The sequence below is a fragment of the Taudactylus pleione genome, unplaced genomic scaffold (assembly GCF_031769625.1).
Source record: "Taudactylus pleione unplaced genomic scaffold, aTauple2 ptg000069l, whole genome shotgun sequence".
NCBI lineage: Eukaryota > Metazoa > Chordata > Amphibia > Anura > Myobatrachidae > Taudactylus > Taudactylus pleione.
The window spans coordinates 2,443,056-2,463,464 of record NW_028284471.1 but is presented as its reverse complement, the minus strand read 5'-3'; positions in this window follow the sequence as shown (position 1 = coordinate 2,463,464).

Sequence of the window (20,409 nt, the reverse complement as noted above, 5' to 3'; positions counted from 1 at the left end):
CAGCAATTCGTATGCAGACAGGCTATAGATAGACAAAGGCAGGAGCTGATGGTCTGACATGGAGCTATCCACTAGTGTATGGTGGCTTCTCTGGTGCTGGGAAGGGGTGCCATGTATTGGGCGGCCATGATGGTACACTCCGGGTACATAGTTACAGCCCTAAGTGAGGTGAATATGTTGTGGACAATGGAGGAAGTGCCCCTTCAGAGCTGGAGCCCGGCGGCAGGCGCCTCCATTGTCTCCCATAGTTCTGCCCCTGGCAGTAATGCTAACCATTACACCGTCTGTGCTGGCCACACTAAGAAATGACAAGTGAAAAACAATAGTGCATCATGTATGTGTAGCAGCAGCGAGTCTCCCACTGCAGCCCAGCAAACAGCAGCGTGTGCTGGGCTGCTGACAGGTACGAGGGAGGGGGGTAAGCATCAGACACAGGACCCCACTGGGCCCCTACAGCAAGCCTGGGCCCAGGTAATGAGTTCCTGCTCCCTGCCTTCTCGGCGCCCATGTTTCTAGTAACAACTTTACACAAATACAGCTAGAGCATTGTGGTTCTTCCTGCCTTGCAGGTCTGTACACAGCCTCCTGGCCTCCAACTGGCCTGGCTAGGCACACTGGGCTCTTTGGCTGCCTCAGTCCTTCTTAGACTGATAAGGCAGCCCTTAGGTGTGGGCACACCTCCTTTTTGTTCCCTGTCTGGGTGGATCCCTCCAGCCCAACACAGAATTTATGGCTTAATATCGCCACCTAGCTTGATGTTGCCACACATCCCCTTCACCAGCTCACACCCCCTGGGTTGAGCTATGTGGGTTGAGGCATTTTTATGGTGAAGTGTCTCTTCATATTTCTATGAGGGCCATCCACCGCATCCAAGATCATCCAGACTCTTTGTTTTCTATTTTCCTCACTTTATGGTAATTATATGCTTCTGTAAATCCCTCCCTCATATACTGAGCAGACAAATTATTATGACCACCGGGCACTGAGTTAGTACTTTGTTGGGCCCTTAATAAGGCTTGAATTACTCTAGGTGTGGATTCTATTAACTGTCGGTATGTTTCTGTTATGTTTTTCTAGTCTTATGTTTTGCTATACCGATTAGCTAATTATATCTTGTCATTTGGATGGTGGATTTTGCATGTTTTGCCACCATCGCTCACAATGGGACATACAGTTGATTTGGCCACATTTTGAGTTGATAATCCCATTACTTTTGTCCCCTTAAAAAGTGGGAGGCACATATAGAAACCGTTGTAATTCCTACACCGTTCACCTGATTTGGATGTAATTACCCTCAAATTAAATCTGAAAGTCTGCAGTTAAAGCACATCTTGTTTGTTTCATTTCAAAGCCATTGTGGTGGTGAGTAGAGGCCAAAATATGAAAATTCTGTCAATGTCCCAATATTTATGCACCTGACTGTATATGCTAATTACCATTGCAGAGCCATAGCCAGACATTTTGGTGCCCTGTGCCAGAAAAGCATTTGTGCCCCCCCCCCCAATAGGGATATTAGGTGTGTGTCACGCAAATGGGTGTGGCCTCATAGCGCACTCTCATGTTCATCAATCTGGAGTGGTGTGCAACACGCCTGGAAATGCTGGGTGGCATCTATTTGGTAACAGTGTGGTCACAGCTAATGGAAGCAGCTGGTCTGTCGCACCCCCACAAGTGCTGGCTGAGGGTGGACTGCAGTACCTAGGTGCCCCCACTCGCATACTAACATGCCCATACATAAATAGCACGCCCATACTACGTTACATCTGCGACTAATAAGCCAATCCGCTGTAATCACCCAGGAACATACAACACATTTTTAATACACTTCTTTGTGTTTGGGTCTAAATCTGTACTGCGATTCTATACAAACACCATTGGTATGTATGTGCAGTGCAGAGATACATTTGGGGGTGACTGCCAGAGACAGGTAGGGGTGGTGGGCAGAAACAGGTGGGGAGGGAGGGAGCAGGCAGAGACATTGGTGGGCAAGGGGTGCATATAGAGATCTAAATGGGTGAGACAAATAGTAAAAATAACAATAAATAATGTGAAACCGCCCATACACGGTGCGATAGGCACCTTGCGCTGCGACTTGCGATCTGACAGATGACATATCGGGCAGTCCCCACACACGGAGCGATCCGGTGCCCGACCACCCGATATGCCGGCCCTCCCTCCCCCCCCAGCATAGTGCTGCATGGGATCGCACATCACATCCCTAGATCAACTGAACATGCAGTAAGATCTGGAGGTGCGATGTACAACCCCACGGGAGCGCGCACTATCCAATATCATGCCCACACTTGGTACGATATAGCAGCAATATCGTACCAATCCGTTGGATCGGCTGCTTTATTACAATGTGTATGGGGGTCTTTAGACTTCTACAGTATGTCTTGCAAACACTACAGTCAGACAAAAGTAAAAAAAAAAACCCAGCAGATTCCTTTCAAAAGAAAGTGCTTCTAACTTTGAGACCATCTGCTATGCAATAGGCATCAGTTTCCAGGTGAGGATTGGGGGGTTGCAGACACAGAGGGGGCTAAGATGTTCTGTACTCACCTGGCTTGCTGCTTTTTCTTTCTAGTCTCTGCAGTGCCTGAGATGATCGTTAAAGGTCCCCCCGGTGAGAAGGAGAGAGGGTAAGTAGAGGTGGAGGGCAGGGACCCACAGAGAGACGCATGCAGAGCTGCCTGCCAGGCAAGATATAGCACACACCATAACCTGGTCCAGAAGGGAGGGGGACCGGGCCACATGCTCCCCGTAGCATCAATTATCAGTTTTTCTTCCTGCTCGCACAGACTGCTGGCACTGGCAGGGTTATCAAGCCAGCAATCTATCAAATTCACAGGATCAGCACATATAATACAGTGGAGCCCATTTATCAAAGTGTATTTGAGGTATAATCCCCGAAAACACCCTTTTTTGGGGGTGTACCTTAAATATTAAGTATCCCTCGTATGTATTAAGGAGGAACCGCAACAGGTATCTCCAATTCCTGCTGTGATCCCTCCATTACCGCTGGAAGCCACATCCCCCATAGGTTTCTATGGGGGATGCGATGCTGCCAAATGTACCAATATCCAGAATGCAATGCATTCCAGATATTGGCCCCCGCAGCTAATGACATCTGAAGATGGCATTAGCTGCTGTAGCCTATGGACTACACCGCGCACTATTAGCCGGTGGAGGGATCTGTCGGAACCCTCCCCAGCTATGGCGGATGTGCATGTGCAGTCCACGGGACTACACATGTACAGCACCCCCTGCACTGACCGGCAGCTCTCCAGAGACATCGCAGGGATGGGCTCCTTTCGGAGCCCGTGTCCCTACATTTCCCGGCTGATACATCCGGCCGATAGGAACGCTTTTTGCAATGCGATCATGGGTGTTACTAGCATGCCCTGATCGTGTTGCAAAAGCAATCATTGATAACTGGACCCCAGTGTGTGAGCACAATCGTAACTGCAGCAGGAGAAGGAAAGAGCAGAAGTAACTGACAAGTGGAGAGGAGAGCAGGTGCTTCTGGGTTGCGTTGATTAGTGGAACGCAAATCCCAGCAGCCAGAAATAATCGGCGGCGGGGCGTAGAATGGGGGAGGAGAGCCAGAAGCTGCTTGTGCTATCTATTCGCATCGTTGTGCGAATAAGACGCATTTGAAGGTAAAAAGATGCACAAAAAGACACTCGGCGCTACTGAGTCACTCCACGGCATGGCGCGACTAGAATGTCTGTTTACTGCGCCAGGAGGCTAGATGTATATGGACCCATCTGTATATAGTCCCTCTTCATTTTTCTCATGAGGGCCATCCACCGCATCCAAGATCATCCTTATTCTTGGATTTCCCTTTCCCCACTTTATGGTAATTTATATACTTCTGTAAATCCCTCCACACAGAATCCATGGCTCACTATTGCCACCTAGCTTGATATTCTATCTATCTATCTATCTATCTATCTATCTATCTATCTATCTATCTATCTATCTATCACAAAATATTATGACCTCTGGGTTAGTACGTTGTTGGGCCACATTTTACCCTTAATAAGGCTTGAATTCTTCTAGGCATGGATTCTACAGTCGGTATGTTTTGTGCTGTTGTCTCCATATCCTCACCCTACTACTGTATGTGCATGATGTAATTAAGATGTGATTCGTCAGACCACATGACCCATTTCTAATCGTTTACTATCCAATTCTTGTTTTCCTGAGCAAATTGGAGGCGTTTCACCCTATTTGCAGCAGAAAGAAATGGCGCACGTACAGGCCTTCTGCTCCTGTAGCTAGCATGTCGACATCTGTCGCCGCCGGTAACATAAGTACATCCCATAAAAAACACTGGTTTATAAAAACAGATTGAGCTGGTGGGATAGAGATAGACTAAAGAGAAATAAAATAAGAAAACTGTGACCTCTAGTGCAGTATTTCCCAAACTCATTCGTCAGGGAGCACTAAGTGAATGGTTTCCATTTTTCCTAACAGGTGCACAGGTGTATTCATTACTGGCTGACACATTTTAAAAGATCCAAAGGTGGAGCTAATTATTTACCTTGTGAATCTTATTAGAGACCTGGTAAACATTCACTGTTAAGGCCCCTATACATCAGGTGACATACTGTCTGATCCTGTGATGGGATCGGAAACGCCAACCGGCGGCCATCCATGTTCTCCGATCCATCGGAGAATCGGTGAAATTTTACATGTTAAATTTCACAGATTTGCAAATCATGATCATATTTTGATCGTGATCGGCATCTGGGGATTGCAACATTGCTGCGATCTGTCGCTAGTGAATGGTCCCCTTTAGTCAGGGGCGTATTAAGAGAGGTGGGGGCCCATGTGCAGTCTCCGTCCGGGGCCCCCTCCTCTCTACCCGGTGGCCGACAGCACACATAGCACAGCAGTAGATGCTGGGCACTAGTAAACTATAGTGCTGTGCCAGAGTCTACTGCGCATGCACAGGTCAGTGGGGAGGGGCGTATCTATAATGGGTGCAGGGGGGGCCTGCACCACACACCTTGCAACCATATTTTCTAATACTTACCTCTCCGAGGTCCCGAGGCGGGTGTCTCAGCACTGCACAAGATGCCGGGAAATGGCCACCGCGGCCATTTTCCCGGCGTTTTGCGCTTGCGCAGTAGACTCTGGGCACTGACTAGTGCCCAGCGTCTACTGATGCTGCGGTTGCCGGTCAGTCGCGTCAGTCTGCTGTCCGCCGGGGAGAGAGGAGGGGACTCAGGTCAAGGAATGCACACGGCCCCCTCCTCTCTTAATACGCCTCTGTCACCAGGGAAACGGCACGGCAGCCATTTTTATGGCAATTTTCCTACAGTGCATGCGCAAACCACCGGGAAAATGGCCACCATGCCTTGTACGGCGCTGCTGCCGCTGACACGGGACTCCGGATTAGGTAAATTTGAAGAAATGGGTGCAGGGACCCAGGGGCCTGTGTACACTGCACACCCTGCAACCATTATAGATACGCCCCTGCTGTTAGTGCTCCCTGAGGAATAAGTTTGGGAAACACTGCTTTAGAGGCTTGGGGGTAAATTTACTAAAGGTCGATTTTAATCGATTTTGATTGATTGTAAATCAATGTAAATCGATGTTGTTTTTCAGGGGCTAAACTGTACATTTGCTAACAGACCATTTTTATATTGATTTTTAAGTGTTGGTAAATGTGTGATTTAGCCCCTGAAACACAACATCAATTTGAATTGATTTAGATCTATTTAAAATCAATTAAAATTGGCCTTTAGTAAATGTACCCCATGTAGTCTATAATGTATGGTTTTATAATTATCAGCATTATAAGTTAATGAATTGTCAGGCTTTAGGAATAACATACACATAACATCTACAAAAAAAACATGGTACACACAAGGGCGATATATATTATTTTTATTATTACATGTGACAATGCAGCAATCAGAGCAATTGAAACTAAAATCACCATTATTATGAAATACAACATGCATGAGGGCCACATGTGACATTGCCTTTAATGCATCTACAGCAAAGAGATTTTCTGTATACCTTCCATAACAGTTTTGTTATGTGGAAATTTGCTATATTCTGAATTTGAATATATGTTTTCAGCACCCAGTTAAAAAAGTATAAAAGGAAAATATCATTACCTTGTTAGCTGCAGTTTTTGGTGATGTGTGCTGGCAGCCAGTCTCCCCTGGACCATGTATGAAGAATAACAGAGTAACTGGATCAGAACTCTGAGGAGAAACAAATGGAGAATATCCTTTGACCTGTGAGGCCAGAGACAGGTCCTCTTTGTATGACAGTATTTTGCATTTGAGGATAAAAATAATGATGAAATACCCTTTCAAGTTAAGGACAACAACTTCTTGTGTGTTTCATATTTAATTGTGTATGTGTAACCCTGTTATCCTTCTTAAATATAAGAATCAAGTTTTCCTATACACTTTGTCATTCTGATCTTTGCTGTATTCTTAGTGTACAGTGTACCTGTTTCTCAGAGAAAGCAATACAAGAGTCTGCAGTTCCCAATGCTGTTAGGTTTCCTAGCAACCACCCAGCACAGAACATGGATGACCATGGTGGCTTCTGCATTTTGAACACTGCATTCACAGGGGACCAAATTGAATAGTTCCTGTCTACTCCTTGTACCGTAGGGATGTCACTGACATTCTGGGTTCATTAATGGGAGTTAAGGTTGTTGCTCCAATAGCCGTACCTGGTGGTTGCCTAGGATACCAATGGTTAGGGGAAGCCTATAACAATAAACGACTGAATAATGTCACTCATTCAGAGTCCTCACATGGAGCACCGGCCGTTGGCATGGAGAAGCAGCTGGCAGCTTCTTACCTGTGAAGCTGCCAGCTACTGCGCCTCCTCCTTACCTATGGTGGCTGGGAGTGTGGTGCTTGGCTATTATGTCACAGCCAAACTCCATACTTCTACTCTGGGTAAGAAGTTGCAGGGGTAAGGGTGCAACATCCAAGGGTGATTGGTGCCATTTCCAAGGGTGGCTTAGGGTGCCAGCCAGTACTTCCATATGGGAGCTTTGGAGCCGCCATTACCACTTACTCATAAACACAGACTGGTAATCTACAACTGTAGTGGGTGATCAGCAAGTGGCTAAAGAATTTGTATTCAGTATTGCCCAAACCTGCCGACTTCTCTTTTTTTGGGAGGCTTGCCACCTAGCAACATCTAGATGGCATTGGCTGCAAGCCACTGAAGATATGCTGAAAGCAAGGAAACTGACAAATCACTTCCCTGCTGCAGAAAGGGTGGCTCTGGCACGGAGGTCATGTGCACGCTCCCTATCAGCTGGACGCGCAACTGCAGTTTTCATATTTTCTCTCAGATCTGAGGATAGAGGATGCATTGTCATTGTCTGATACAGAAACACTGCAGTTTTCTCCCTTAACAGGACAAATGGACCTCAAAAAGCCCTATAAAAGGCATATTATAGTCTCCTCCTTACCCCTTCACAATAGGGCCCAAACTTCCTCCGGGATACCCCAGATAATGCTTTCAAGGAACCATGGACCTATTGCACAAACTGCCCAGTCTATGTGGATGGTGACATTACTAGGCGGCTCACAGACTTCCCTTTAGAGGCTATAGTTCAGCTCTTTCACTTTACTTACCCCCGGTTTCTCTGAGAATAAGATTTATTACGAGCTATAGTCTTGTCCAGGCCCATCAGGCCGAAATTATCCACTACATAGGACATAGATCCATTCTTGTCTTTTCTCTCCTCCATACCCTCTACTTCAAAGAAATTTGCCTCCTTCATAGCATTTGCTGCTAGAGGGGTGAAAATCACCTTAATTGATATTTCATATCCCTGGTTAACACAAACCCCACAGGTTTACCATATAATTCTTTAATGTCACACCAAAACTTCTCAACTACAAAATTCCCTAGTAGAAATTGATGTCATTAACGTTTATGAGGAACCAAACTTTGCATAGTATCTTGCTTTCTAACTACCTGTCTTTAAGCATCTGTTCATTATATGTAGAAAACGTAATCACATTGCCAGGAACTCCACTTCTAGAGGCTGGGTTGTTTCTAATATGAAGGAAGCTGGCATTGACACTAATACTTTTAAAGGACACTTATTATGAGGTGCCACAGCTACTAAAGCAGCTTCTAAAGGGTTATTGCTACAGACTATCATGCACGCAGCAGGCTGGTCATCAGCACATACCTTTAAAAATGTACTGGAGACCTAATTATTAAGACAAGATCAGGTTTCAGCCTATCTTCGAGGGCTTGCTGCTTATGCCCACTAGCTGTTGCTAGGTGGCAAGCCCACTGAAGAACAAACTGTAATTTGCAGTAATCTTTGACCTGCAAACTGTATTTGTTCCAGGGGATAGGACTGTCACCTAGCAACAACGATATAGCAGTTTCTGGTGGTGACTCTTCGAATCTTGAACAAAATAACTTACCGTTAAACTCAGGACCTCCAAGAGACCAGAAGAAGGATATAAGTCACAGCCATAAAGAGAATAAATCCTTAATTCCAAACTCTTAAAACTTTACACCTGGAAGAGTTAAAAAAAAAGTTTTACTTGGATTGTTCACTGTCCCTGTATCAAAGGATATTAGTTACCATAGAAAGTTGCAACTGTAAGCATCTGGGGACTCTCTATTGTATTCTATCTGTTACTTTGTTGCATTACTGAAATTCATGCTCCAACTTGCTACTTAGTTATTATTCAGATGTTTATAATAAACAGCTTAGTTACAAATTACAAATACATCTAGTGTTCCTTAAAAAATCACCCTTTATTACAATTCTATGGTACAAAGGAAACGGATTGCCATCAGTAAGCTTCTATAAATCTGAAACCTGGCTGCAGCTGTGTGCCCAGCTGACGGGGCGGGCACGAGCCGTCTGTTATGTGCTGCCGTTTTTTGATCAGCATGTAAGTGATTTTTTTTTATCACTTTCCCTGCTTTTAGCATACAGTATCTATGTGGGCTTGCCGCCTATGCCCACTAGCTGTTGCTAGGTGGCAATCCTAGAACATATACAGTTTCAGGTTATAGATCACTGTAAACTAAAGTTTCTCCTTCTGGGAGAAGCACGGAGAGGTGATTTAGCTGACCACTTTGCTGGCGGGTCGGGCTCTTCACAGGGCTGAAAGGACATGATTTGCATCATTTTAGGAAGTGGGCAGGATGTAGGAGATCCACCCACTCTTCTGGGGATCCTGGGGACTACCTGCACCTTCCAGGAGAATAGGTAACTACTGCTTCTCCTGAAGAGACAGATTGCATAGTGGTTAGCATCACTGCCTCACAACACTGAGACCCTGATTCAGAGCCGGACGCTCTGACAGAGCGCTCGCTCTGAATCAGGGCCGTCCTTCCTGATTTTAGAGCGGCCTCCTGGCCGCTCGTATAGCTGTGGGTGACCACCCACAGCTATAGCGAGCGGCCAAAAAGATGGTCGCGATGGTCAAGACCATCGCGACCATCGGGCGTGCGACGAGACCCTTGTGGTAGGGTCTCGTCTGCCGCAAGCCCTGGAGTGCTTTTTGCTCTATCGGAGCCAAAAGCACTCCCACTGACATCACTTGTGATGTCAGTGGGGCCGGCCCCAGATGGTAGGCGTTCCCCTGGGAACGCCTCCGTCTGGCCAGCCACGCCCCCGGCACGTCCACCAAAGGGGGCGTGCTGTCACTCACCATCGACAGCACGCCCCCTTTGTAGCGAGACTCATAGCGACGGCTTGCCCGTCGCTATCCGGGTCTCGCGCATGCGCACGACAGAGCCGGGTCCGTCGTGCGCATGCGCACTGGCCCAACATCGCCCCACTTGCGAGCGCTCAGCGCACGCGAGCAGGTCTGAATCAGGCCCTGAGTTCAATTTCTATCCATGACCCATCTTGCGGAGTTTGTATGTTTTACCTGTGCTTGCGTAGGTTTCCTCCAGTAGCTCCAATTTAGTCCCACATTCCACAAATGTGCTAGTAGGCAAATTGGCTTCTGACAACAAATTACAAAAAATTAACACCAGTGTGTATCCATGTGTTAGGGAACATAGACTGTGTCACACATCGGGGTATCAAACCCTGTTACCATTTACGGCGGTGTCACATCATGGCCATCGATGTCCCTCCTGGCCATAGAAGGCACCTCCGAGGACCATGCTTACCAATATCGAAGCTGGATAATTGAGACAGAATCAGTTTAAAAATTAGATTGGAACCATGCCATCTTGCGAATGGCCACAAGACACCATCTTAAAAATTAGATCTGCACGATGCCATTTTGCGAATGGCCGCCCAGCGCCATTTTAGAGAAACTCACACTTAAGTACATACGGCGATGCTATTATTAGCATCATGTGATCGCATATTTCACCATACTCCATACACACATTAAATACACACAGTTGCGCTGTTAACATGATGCACATTAGCGAATGCATAATATCTGGCATGCAAACGTTGTTTATTAGCTACATGCGTACGCATCTTCCCCAAGTTAACTAGCGTCTTTTCCCAAAACCCTCATATTTACAAACTGCACACTCATATAAAAGGTTCCATAGCTTCAAAGTGTAATATCCAAGGTTTATTCATTTCTTACTAATGTTGTGAAATAAAGACTATTTGATATCTAAGGTTTAGTACATGATAAGCAAACCGTGTTTGGTGTTGTACTGATCTACTCTGTCTCAACAGCTTTCCGGTGTCATCGGTGAGAAGATCGCAATATGCATTCTCAGCTTATGGACTGTAGAGAGTTAAAACACTAGAATGTACTTTGTAATGTTAGCAGGTTAGATTTGCATGCGGCGGGAAAAAGGAGACAAAAGGCTGTCTGAGGCTGACCTGATTCCATTTGAATCAACCTGTTAAATGTCCTGTAACAGAAGCACCGTGACGAGGAACCAATGGAATCATGCCAAACTTGCCTATTGTGTTGCTTATCCCTGTAAGGGTATAAATGTGCGTACAGACTCCAATCTGGAGTCTTCTTGCTGATGCTGTTGACGGAGGTTTCTTGTAGATGCCGGTAACTGGTCCCAGAGCGCGTGCGTATGTATAACTGTACCTTGGGTCTGTATGATTTCTTTGCGCTAAATTGTCTTTAGATCACAGCGTGTAACCTACTGTTTTTACATTGAATAATAACCTTTGAAAGCATTTATTTACTGTATGATTGCGTACGCAAATAGCGACAATTCTAGAAGGTATAGGCAGGATTTAGAAGGTATAGGCAGTAGCGTATAAAGGTTTAAATCCAGTATCGTTACCAACCAACTTTCCCCGCGCTTCTTAAACATGTGTGCCACCATCTTGAACTGAGCAATCCAATTCCAGCAACATGGATCACCTGCTTCGCTCAACCTATCAGCACTCAGAGCACCCTATTTAAACCTGGCCAGAACAACTTCTCTCTTCTGAGATAAGTTCCCTGGTTCCTGGTCCTGTTTGCTTCTTGCTGCTGCTCTAGTTTCTACTTTCAGAATTACTATAAGAGTCTGCACTTGCCCGCCACAAGTTTCCATTATTGTTACAACACTCTGGGGTATATTTACTAAAGGTCGATTTTTAGATTAATTTTAATTTGATTTTGTGTTTCAGGGTCTAAAATACACATTTACTAACAGAAGATTTTTGACATCGTTTAAAAAAAAAAATGTAAAAATATAGGCCCTCATTCAGAGCCGCACGTTACCAACAGTACGCTCGTTGCGTTCCGATGTTGACTAACCGCGCATGCGTCGGTGTTACACTGCGCATGTGCGTACGGCAGATTGCGAGCTTTTTTTCTGTCGTTCCTAAAATAGCGTACAGGAAGTGACATGTCAAATGTGATTGACAGAACAGGGCGTTTTTGGGTGTTGACGGGGGTGGAGATGGAAAAACGCAGGCGTGGCGAGGCGTTTTTGGGGCGTACATACATTAGCAGATGCGAACGTCAAATGTGTTCGGACCGTCACATACGTCACTGGAACATCCTCTTTCCCTTCAAAATGCTCGCACAGTTTAGGGTCTGGATTACTCGACCACATTGGCGATGGCCTTCTCCTCCGTCCCGGGACTCCATGATGTTGCAGCGATTAATCGCGGGTGGTCACAAAAGCAATTAGTGTTGTATTGAAAACCGGCTTGGTATGTGTTTGGAAAGCAGTTTATTGGGATAGCACAAAACCGTACGCAGGTGGAAATCATACCTGCTAATGTCAGGATTACACAATCAATTGGCGTACATTTTTGGGGGGTTTTTTTGGCCTCAATTTGTTGTTTATGGCCTATTGTGACAATAATGTCATCATGTTTTAATTAGCTCCCCTTTTTTTATTAATGTGGAATTTGCATCGTTATGTGATTTTTTAAACGTTCCTTCAAGAGGCCTTTTTTTTTAAAAAATTAAATGGTTTTTGGTGTCCTTTTTTGCCTTTAGGGCCAGGATTAAATGTAACCCATTTGTACAATAATGTCACAATACAATGTCAGATTTTTAACATAAATTTATTGGTTAAACACAAACCAATTGGCCTAATATTTTGTTTTGTTTTTTTCTGGCAAAGATACTTTTTATCAAAAATAAATAATCAATAACTGCTAACATAAACGTACAAAAATAAATTAAAAACATTTCACAAGAAAGGAGAGGGAAGTTTTGACCAGAAAGGAATATGAGCCAAGCACAGAAGGAGTGTGGGAAAAGTCGCCATTGCTGTCACCGTTTTTTCGCCCGTTTGGATGGGGGAGGGTGGGCGCCAGACCGGGTCCGGGATGCCATCGGGCTGGCCTGTCCAGAGGCAGATGTTGTGGCCTCTGGACTAGGCACAGGGCTAGGCACATTTGGAGGATTGGCTGATGTTGTGCCAGAGGTGGAGGATCCTGATGTTCCGGCAGGAAGGGAGGTCGGCTCCACCATGTGCTGGCGAACGAGCTGCTCCAGGGCATCGGCGATGCGGATGTTGGCCCTGGTATTTTCCGCCAGGGCCTGACCAATGGTCACGTTGGCCGCAGCATTTTGCTCCAGGGCCTCAGCCACCCGTATCAGACTGGCGTCCATCCTCTGCAGAATCTCCGTATGGAAATCCGATTTTAAATTGAGTTCTGTGAGGAGGCCCACTGCCTGCGAGGGGGCACGCCCTGGACTGGCTTCTGCAGGGTCCTCAGCCGGATGTACTGGTTCCTCCCCTGCAGAGCCAGCAGAAATTCTGCGGCCAAGGCTTCCCTCTGGAGCAGACTCATCCGCCTGTGTCTCTGTTGGAAAAATGAGAAAAGAGTCACATTAGAATCTACATATTGGCACAATAGCATTTCAGAGTTGGTGACATCACAATACTTACCTGGGCCAACATGAGGAGCCGCAAAGTCTGGCATGTCCGTATCCATGTTGGACACGCCAAACACCTCCACAGGCTGCACACACCCCTGTGCCAGCTCTTCTAAATCCGTCAACTCCAATGACACAGGGGTGGGACCCCCACCTGTCCCCCTTGCATGCCTAGCCCTGTCCGCGAGTTTTTGCTTTAGGCGATATTTGAAGTCGCCCCATCTGTGGGGAAAAATGGAAGCCATTATCCTTTGGTTTAAAATGGGGTTTGTTTTTAGGGGGGGCAAGGGTTTACTTACCGCCGTTTGACATCCCGGGCTAGACGGACATAATCACCCACTCTATTGACAGCAACGGCTACCTCTTCCCACATTCTCCACTTCTGGCTTAGACTCATATTCCTGTCTGCCTGTGGCAGGATGTCCACACACTTCTGGATCAAAACCTCCATCTCCTTTCTTGTGAAATGTGGCTGCCTTTTTTTTTTGGCCGCTTTGGCCGGAATACTGGGCCCAGCAGCCTCTTCCATGTCATCCTCCTCACCTATTTGTGTAAATTTACAGAATTCACAAAATCACAACTTGCCTAATCTTATGTTTCAAATTAATCGTTGATAGAAAATGCATGAAAGACTTACCGCCTGACTCTTGGCCATTTTTTCCCTGGTCTGTCGCCATGTCTGAGGTCCAAACAAGAAATACACCAGAATTTGAATGTGTTTTCGTGACGTATTTATACATGCGTCCTTATTTTGCGGCCGCATCATTGATTGTGCGGCCCTATGATCCCTCCTTAATTTGTGCGGGAAACGAAACACTATTTATGGCTTGGTGTGTCTCAAGTCGAGGTGGCGTTTTTGGATTGTTGGAGGTTATCTTGGCTGGAGTTTATTGATTGCGTAGAAAGGAGTTGGCGGTTGGAGATTCGTTTGTTGGTTAGATTTGCGTTTTTTTTTCCGTTATCTTTGTTGGTTTATATTTTTGGGACCTCGTTTCTTGATTTGGTAAGTTTTGTGAAGTCTAACTTTTGTTCAGTTGTTGTTTCATTGTGTTTCGTATATTTTGTAATTTTTGGATCCCTAATTTTTTCTATTTTAGATTTTGTTTATTTTCGACCCCAAAGACCTTTTGATTTTGCATCTTAGATATTTGCTCTTGGTAAGTCCATTTTTTATCTTGTATTAGCGAACTAATTAGCGCATTTTTAGTAGTTACTCTTGTGACTTGTATTAGCGAACTAATTTGCGCATTTTTAGTAGTTACTCTTGTGACTTGTATTAGCGAACTAATTAGCGCATTTTAAACAGCTTAATAATCATTCTAACTTTTTGGTGGTTTATCTTTCGCTTTTTGAGCCAACATTTCGACCCGTTTTGATGTACTGTGTTAAATGTCGCTTTGCGGTTTTGCTAAATGGGTGTTTGGCATATTTTAACTTTGGTCTAGCACAAAATTTTTAAACAAAAATGCCCAGAGTGAAATGTGTCAAGTAATTTTGGTGTTTATTTTCAGTTTGGACGTATCATGACAATACTCCGGCATGTAAGCAGCAATGGATGATATCATCAAGCTAAGTTGTTTTAATATAGTTTTGGGGTGGGTCAAAAGCCTTACTTTGAAATCTTTGAATTTCAGGTTGATCTGGGGCGGATTGTTCTGGCCATGCTCCCGGAAGCCGACCAACCTCAATCTCATCCCAGGCGTAGGCATCGTAGGCATGCAAGGCCCCAGATATTTCGAACACGTGTCACCCTTTTTGGAATGCCCGATGATGAGGTTTTAAGACGCTACCGTCTACCTCCCAAAATCATCATAGACACTCTCTCATTAATAGAAAGTGATCTTGAGCGGCAAATTGACAGTCCAACAGCAATACCACCACTGACGCAATTTATGGCGGTGTTACATTTCTGTGCCTCAGGATCGTTTCAAACAACGGTGGGAATAGTGGCGGGCATCTCCCAATCCTCCTTTTCCCGGATCCTGAGGGCAGTGATGGAGGCACTTTTCAAGCACCTCCATCATTTTATTCAAATGCCTTTGGATATGGGTGCCCTTAGTGTGGCCAAGGCCAATTTTTACCAAATAGCTGGCTTCCCACACATCATAGGGGTTGTGGATGGTACTCACATACCACTTCAGCCTCCAGCACGGCTGGAGGCCATATTTCGAAACAGGAAACACTATCACTCCCTGAATGTAATGGTGGTATGTGATGCCTCCCTCCAGATCCTGTCCCTGAATGCAAAATTACCAGGAAGTGCACATGACTCCTTCGTCATCCGGCAATCAGGGATATGGCACAAATTAACCAACCTACAAGCTGGTGATGCGTGGCTTCTGGGTAAGTGGAGACCTTTAGTACATAACAATGTTAAGCTTGATACACAGTGTTCCTGATGTTGTCTCTTATTTTTCACAGGAGTCAGTGGATACCCTTGCATGTCCTGGCTGCTCACTCCTTATTTGGCTCCCACACCAGGCCCACAAAGTGAGTATAATTCCGCACTTACAGCCACCAGGCAAGTGGTGGAGCGCTGTATCGGCCTTTTAAAAGGCCGATTCAGATGCCTCCACCGCTCTGGTGGCGAGCTCATGTATTTGCCGGATATGGTGTCGAAAATTGTGGTCCTGTGTGGGATATTTCACAACATCGCCATAAGGAGTGGTGTCCCAATGCAGCCAGAGGATGCCTTACCTGAGGATGGCCCCCCCGAGGTTGGTCGGAGGTCAGTATGTGGGGGGGCCATACGCGATGATGTGGTGGCCAGATTTTTTAGGTAAGTTTGACCAAAACTACAGTGTTTATACCTAATGTGTTTGTGTTTGTTTGCGAACATCTAATTTATTTTTATTTTTTTCACCATCTTCTGTTTGTTCACAAAATCTTTGCCACTCCAACGCTCACTACTTCCTGCTACCCTTACCAAACCTGGATCTGGTGATTTTGGGCATATATTCTGGAACCCATATCGCAACGCCATGTTTGTGGAATCATGTTGGCATGGTCCTTCGTCAACCAGTTCTTGATTGTTTTTTTTATTTAAATATTTTATTTGTATGTGTTGTATTTGAGATTATCACTGTTTTTTTTTTTGGGGAGTGACCACTTTGATTTCTCATTTATGTTGTGAATAAATGTTTGGAGAGTGAAATGGTCTTCCTTTTTTTGGACGTTAACAGCAAGTGTAACCAGGTTAACACACCTTACATTTGACTAAGGGGTAATCCAGTACTGACACCAGTTGATGTAAACTGAAATATGTTTTCAGGTTCCCAACCCACACCAAAAGGAAGCCTGTCCAAACCTTTGGATTTTGAAGATTGGCCTAAGCAGCTTGCACACCAACTAGGAACCTGTAAAATGTCGAAATATCTAATTGACACTACACCCAAAAAGGGAAATGACATTGTTACTGTTATGTGTTTCTTGTGGCTGTTTAACATACAAATACAAAACACAATCTAACTTTTAAAAAAGGGAAATCCTTGCAGGAACAGTCAACTTATGTCAGGGAAAACTATTTTTGTTTTGGAAAAAAAGAATGAGCCAGAACGTATATTAGAACAAAAAAATTTATTTAGAAAACGAAAATAAACAAAAAAAACTAATGGCGAAGGATGCCAGACAGCCGGTCAAGGCCCACAAGAATGCCAATGACATGTTGGCGCATCTGGCCAACACATTCGTCCACCTCTTGTCGACGCCTCTGTTCCTCTGTGGGTGAGAAAAGTGTGTGGATTAATAAAACAATAGGGAATCCACATTAAAAAAACAAAAACACAACGAAATCACTCCTAAACCTAAAAAAAACAAAAAAAAACAAAAAGGGGGTGCTGCCAAAAATACAAGGCCTATGTACAAATTCCCACAGGTGTGATATGTGTATGTTGAAATCAGCAGGAAGAGGTAAAGGCAAACTGCTAAATCACCAAAAGTAAACCAAACAAGCACGAATAAAGGCACGACACATGATTACATACAAACAGTTTGTGGTTAAAAAAAATGTGAAAGAAAAACATACCGGGAGCCAAAACGGGAGCTCCGGAAGTCCCTCCATGTTCTTCCTCGGAGGAGCCTTCATTCCCCAAAGAACGGGGAGGGGTAATGACGGACTCCGGGGAGGGGGTAATTGGAAGAGGGGTGGGTGGAGGAGAGGGGGAAGTGGGACGGAGGGGAAGGAGGCCCGACAGTTCCGGGAGAGGGTCTTGGAAGGCTGGGGAGGAGTGGGGTATAGGGGAAATATTTGGGGTGGAGTGTTGGCTGGGGGTTGGGGATAGTGGCCGGGAACGCCGTCTGGCCGGACGGTGACGGCGTAGTCTTGGCTGTCCTCCTAAAATGTGTCAAATTGAGGTTAGTTTCTGGGCAAATCCGGGGCCCAAATAAAAAAAAAAAAAACAACAACAAAAAACATGCAAATAGGAGTAGAATGAAAAAAACAGAAATAGAGGGAAAACATGCACACGCAGATATGAGGACAAATAATAAATAGGACAGACAGGAAAACATGCACACGCAGTTTGCCCCACAAACACAAACATGAAAACCACAATACATAACACTTACTTTCCAGGATCTGCATGCGAAAGCATGCCAGCAAGCCGGGCGTTCGCCGTTGCAGGTCTGACCACCTGCGCTCCAGCTGCCCGATGTTGCGGCGTGAACCTAAGGACCGCAGGCGGGACCGTGCCTCCGCATACGCGGAGCGCTTCTGCCGGTTGGTGATGGGTGGAGGCTGGCTGGTGATACGGTGATCCATCACCTCCGTAAGCACCAGCAGCTCGCGCCTGGTGAATGCGGAGGCTCTCATGATGGCAATGGAGATTTTCATACAAAACATTTTTGATAAAGTGTGCAATAAATTTCTGAATGGCTAATGTATTTTGGAAATTAACAGGAGCAATTTTATTGGTTAGTGTATGAGTCATGTGTTCAACAGGGCCAGAAATCTCTGGAGAGTTATGATAGGCTTGATGCAGTGACATGCGTTTGCAAATTTAAATAAAGAAATGAACCCCGGAAAATATGCGAGGATCCACAGCAATAGAACAATTGTTTAATTGTGGTTCACATGTTTTTTGAACAATAAAAGCGAATGTTCCATCCGTACGTATTCTGCGGGTAAACACAAACACGGACAAGAGTAAAGTTTCTTGCATTGTGTTGAAAAAAAAAACAATTAAGCTAATTGATACATTGATTGGCATGATACGATTGAGGGAGGTAGGCAGAATAAAGGAGCAGGTAATCGACATCTGACAAGGCCACTTCCGGTTTCACTTGTGCGTGCGTTCCCTTCAAGCCATTTCGGGGATGTACGCTCGCTATTTCGCACGCTCGTTAGTTAGAGGAGGAGTCGCCTCAGTTTAGGGAGGAATTTTAGATGCGAAAGAAAATACGAGCGAGCCATTGAATTTAAATAATTTTGTACGTACGCCTAACGTACGTGCGCCCGCTTGCGAGTGGGTCTGAATGAGGGCCATAATCTTTTAGTAAATGTGTGATTTAATTAACTGATTTAAGCGGCTGGATCTAAACCCCAGTTTGGTTTGGTGGCGGTTTGGTTGCAGTTTTGCTATCCGCAGATTTACTAAGGCAAAAACCGCTGCAAAACCGCTGTCAAAACACATTTTAGAATAGAATAGAACAGGGCCAGGGCTAAAATTACTAAGTGGTGGTTTTGGTATAAAAACCACTGCCAAACCACCAGGGTTTTGAACCCGCCACCAAACCGTCAAAGCTTAGAACACGCAGCTTAGTAAATTTTGTTCTAATGCACAATTCAATCAAAATGTACCTTTAGTTAAAAAAAAACCTCTGTGTTTTGCTCCAGCTGCTATCTCCTAGCAGTGCTAATTACTACCGTCACCTGTTACCTGCTTCCAGTCTCACGCATTGTTACAGCTCAGTCCCATCACCTGTTCCTGGCCCTTATTCAGCAGTGCCCGATGATCGGGAATCTGCTCAGACGCCTGACCCATTCTGCTCTTGTGCAGAACGTCTGTGATTCCGCACGCAGACTGTCATTGATTGATGCCTCCTGTGCATTACCATATCTACAAGGGTCACAATCGCAAAGCTGCTTGCATGCAGCTTAGCAACTGTGATCCTCGCTGAATCAGGCCCTATATTCAGTAAGTCTCAGACTTTGATTCCAGGCTGTGCACTTCTTCCAGCACACTTCAACATCAGATCTTGCTTCAGGCTGTGCGCTGTACACATCAAGTGCCAGCATCTGCTCCAGGTTGTGCAGTACATGCAGCAAGTGCCAGCATCCACTCCAGACTGGGTGCAAGATCCAAATACATGTCTCAACTGTGCATTATATTTGCTAAGGCCAGCTACACACTTAGCCAATATCGGCATGACAAATCGTGCATATTGGCTAGTGTGTACGCACTATTGCGTGCTCCCGTGGGTCATATGCTACATCTTCCGGTCGGCCATGCTGCATGGCCAACAGGAAGATATCGTATGTGATTAGGTGCCAATCGAATGACCAGAGGATATGTTGGTCAGATTTGGCCAATTTTGACGTCATATGTTGCAAGTGATTGTTGTAGTGTGTATGGGAGCAGCGATAAATCGTATACGATCAAACGATACAATATATTGTTCGGTCGTATGTGATATTGGACAGTGTGTACTCAAAATTGTATGTTCTAGCCTCAAGGGAAATTAGATGTCAAATCGATCCAATTACAAGTCATTCTGGTGTGTACCCACCCTAAGACTCATCTATCAGTCTCCTGGTGTCCCAATTTGCATTCAATTCAGACCTGCTCGCTAGATGCGTTTGCTCGCTCGATGCGTATGCAAAATCGGCAAGGCAGGTGATCGCATGGCAAGGCATTAGTACACCCACTATGTATTGGCATGCGATCGCTTTGTGTATGCAGATGCCCACCAGCACCTCCACTCCCTCGTTTTTAATGGCCAGCCTCTGTCACCATCCACAAATGGCTTTTCCTGTCACTCATTTTGCCGGGCTGCCTATGCTATCTGTCTTTTCGATCGCTCACACTGGTTCGTGCACGCGCACAGCATGCAAAAATCGGCTGGCTGCAAGCGAACGCTTCCTAGCGAGCGGGTCTGAATCGGGCCC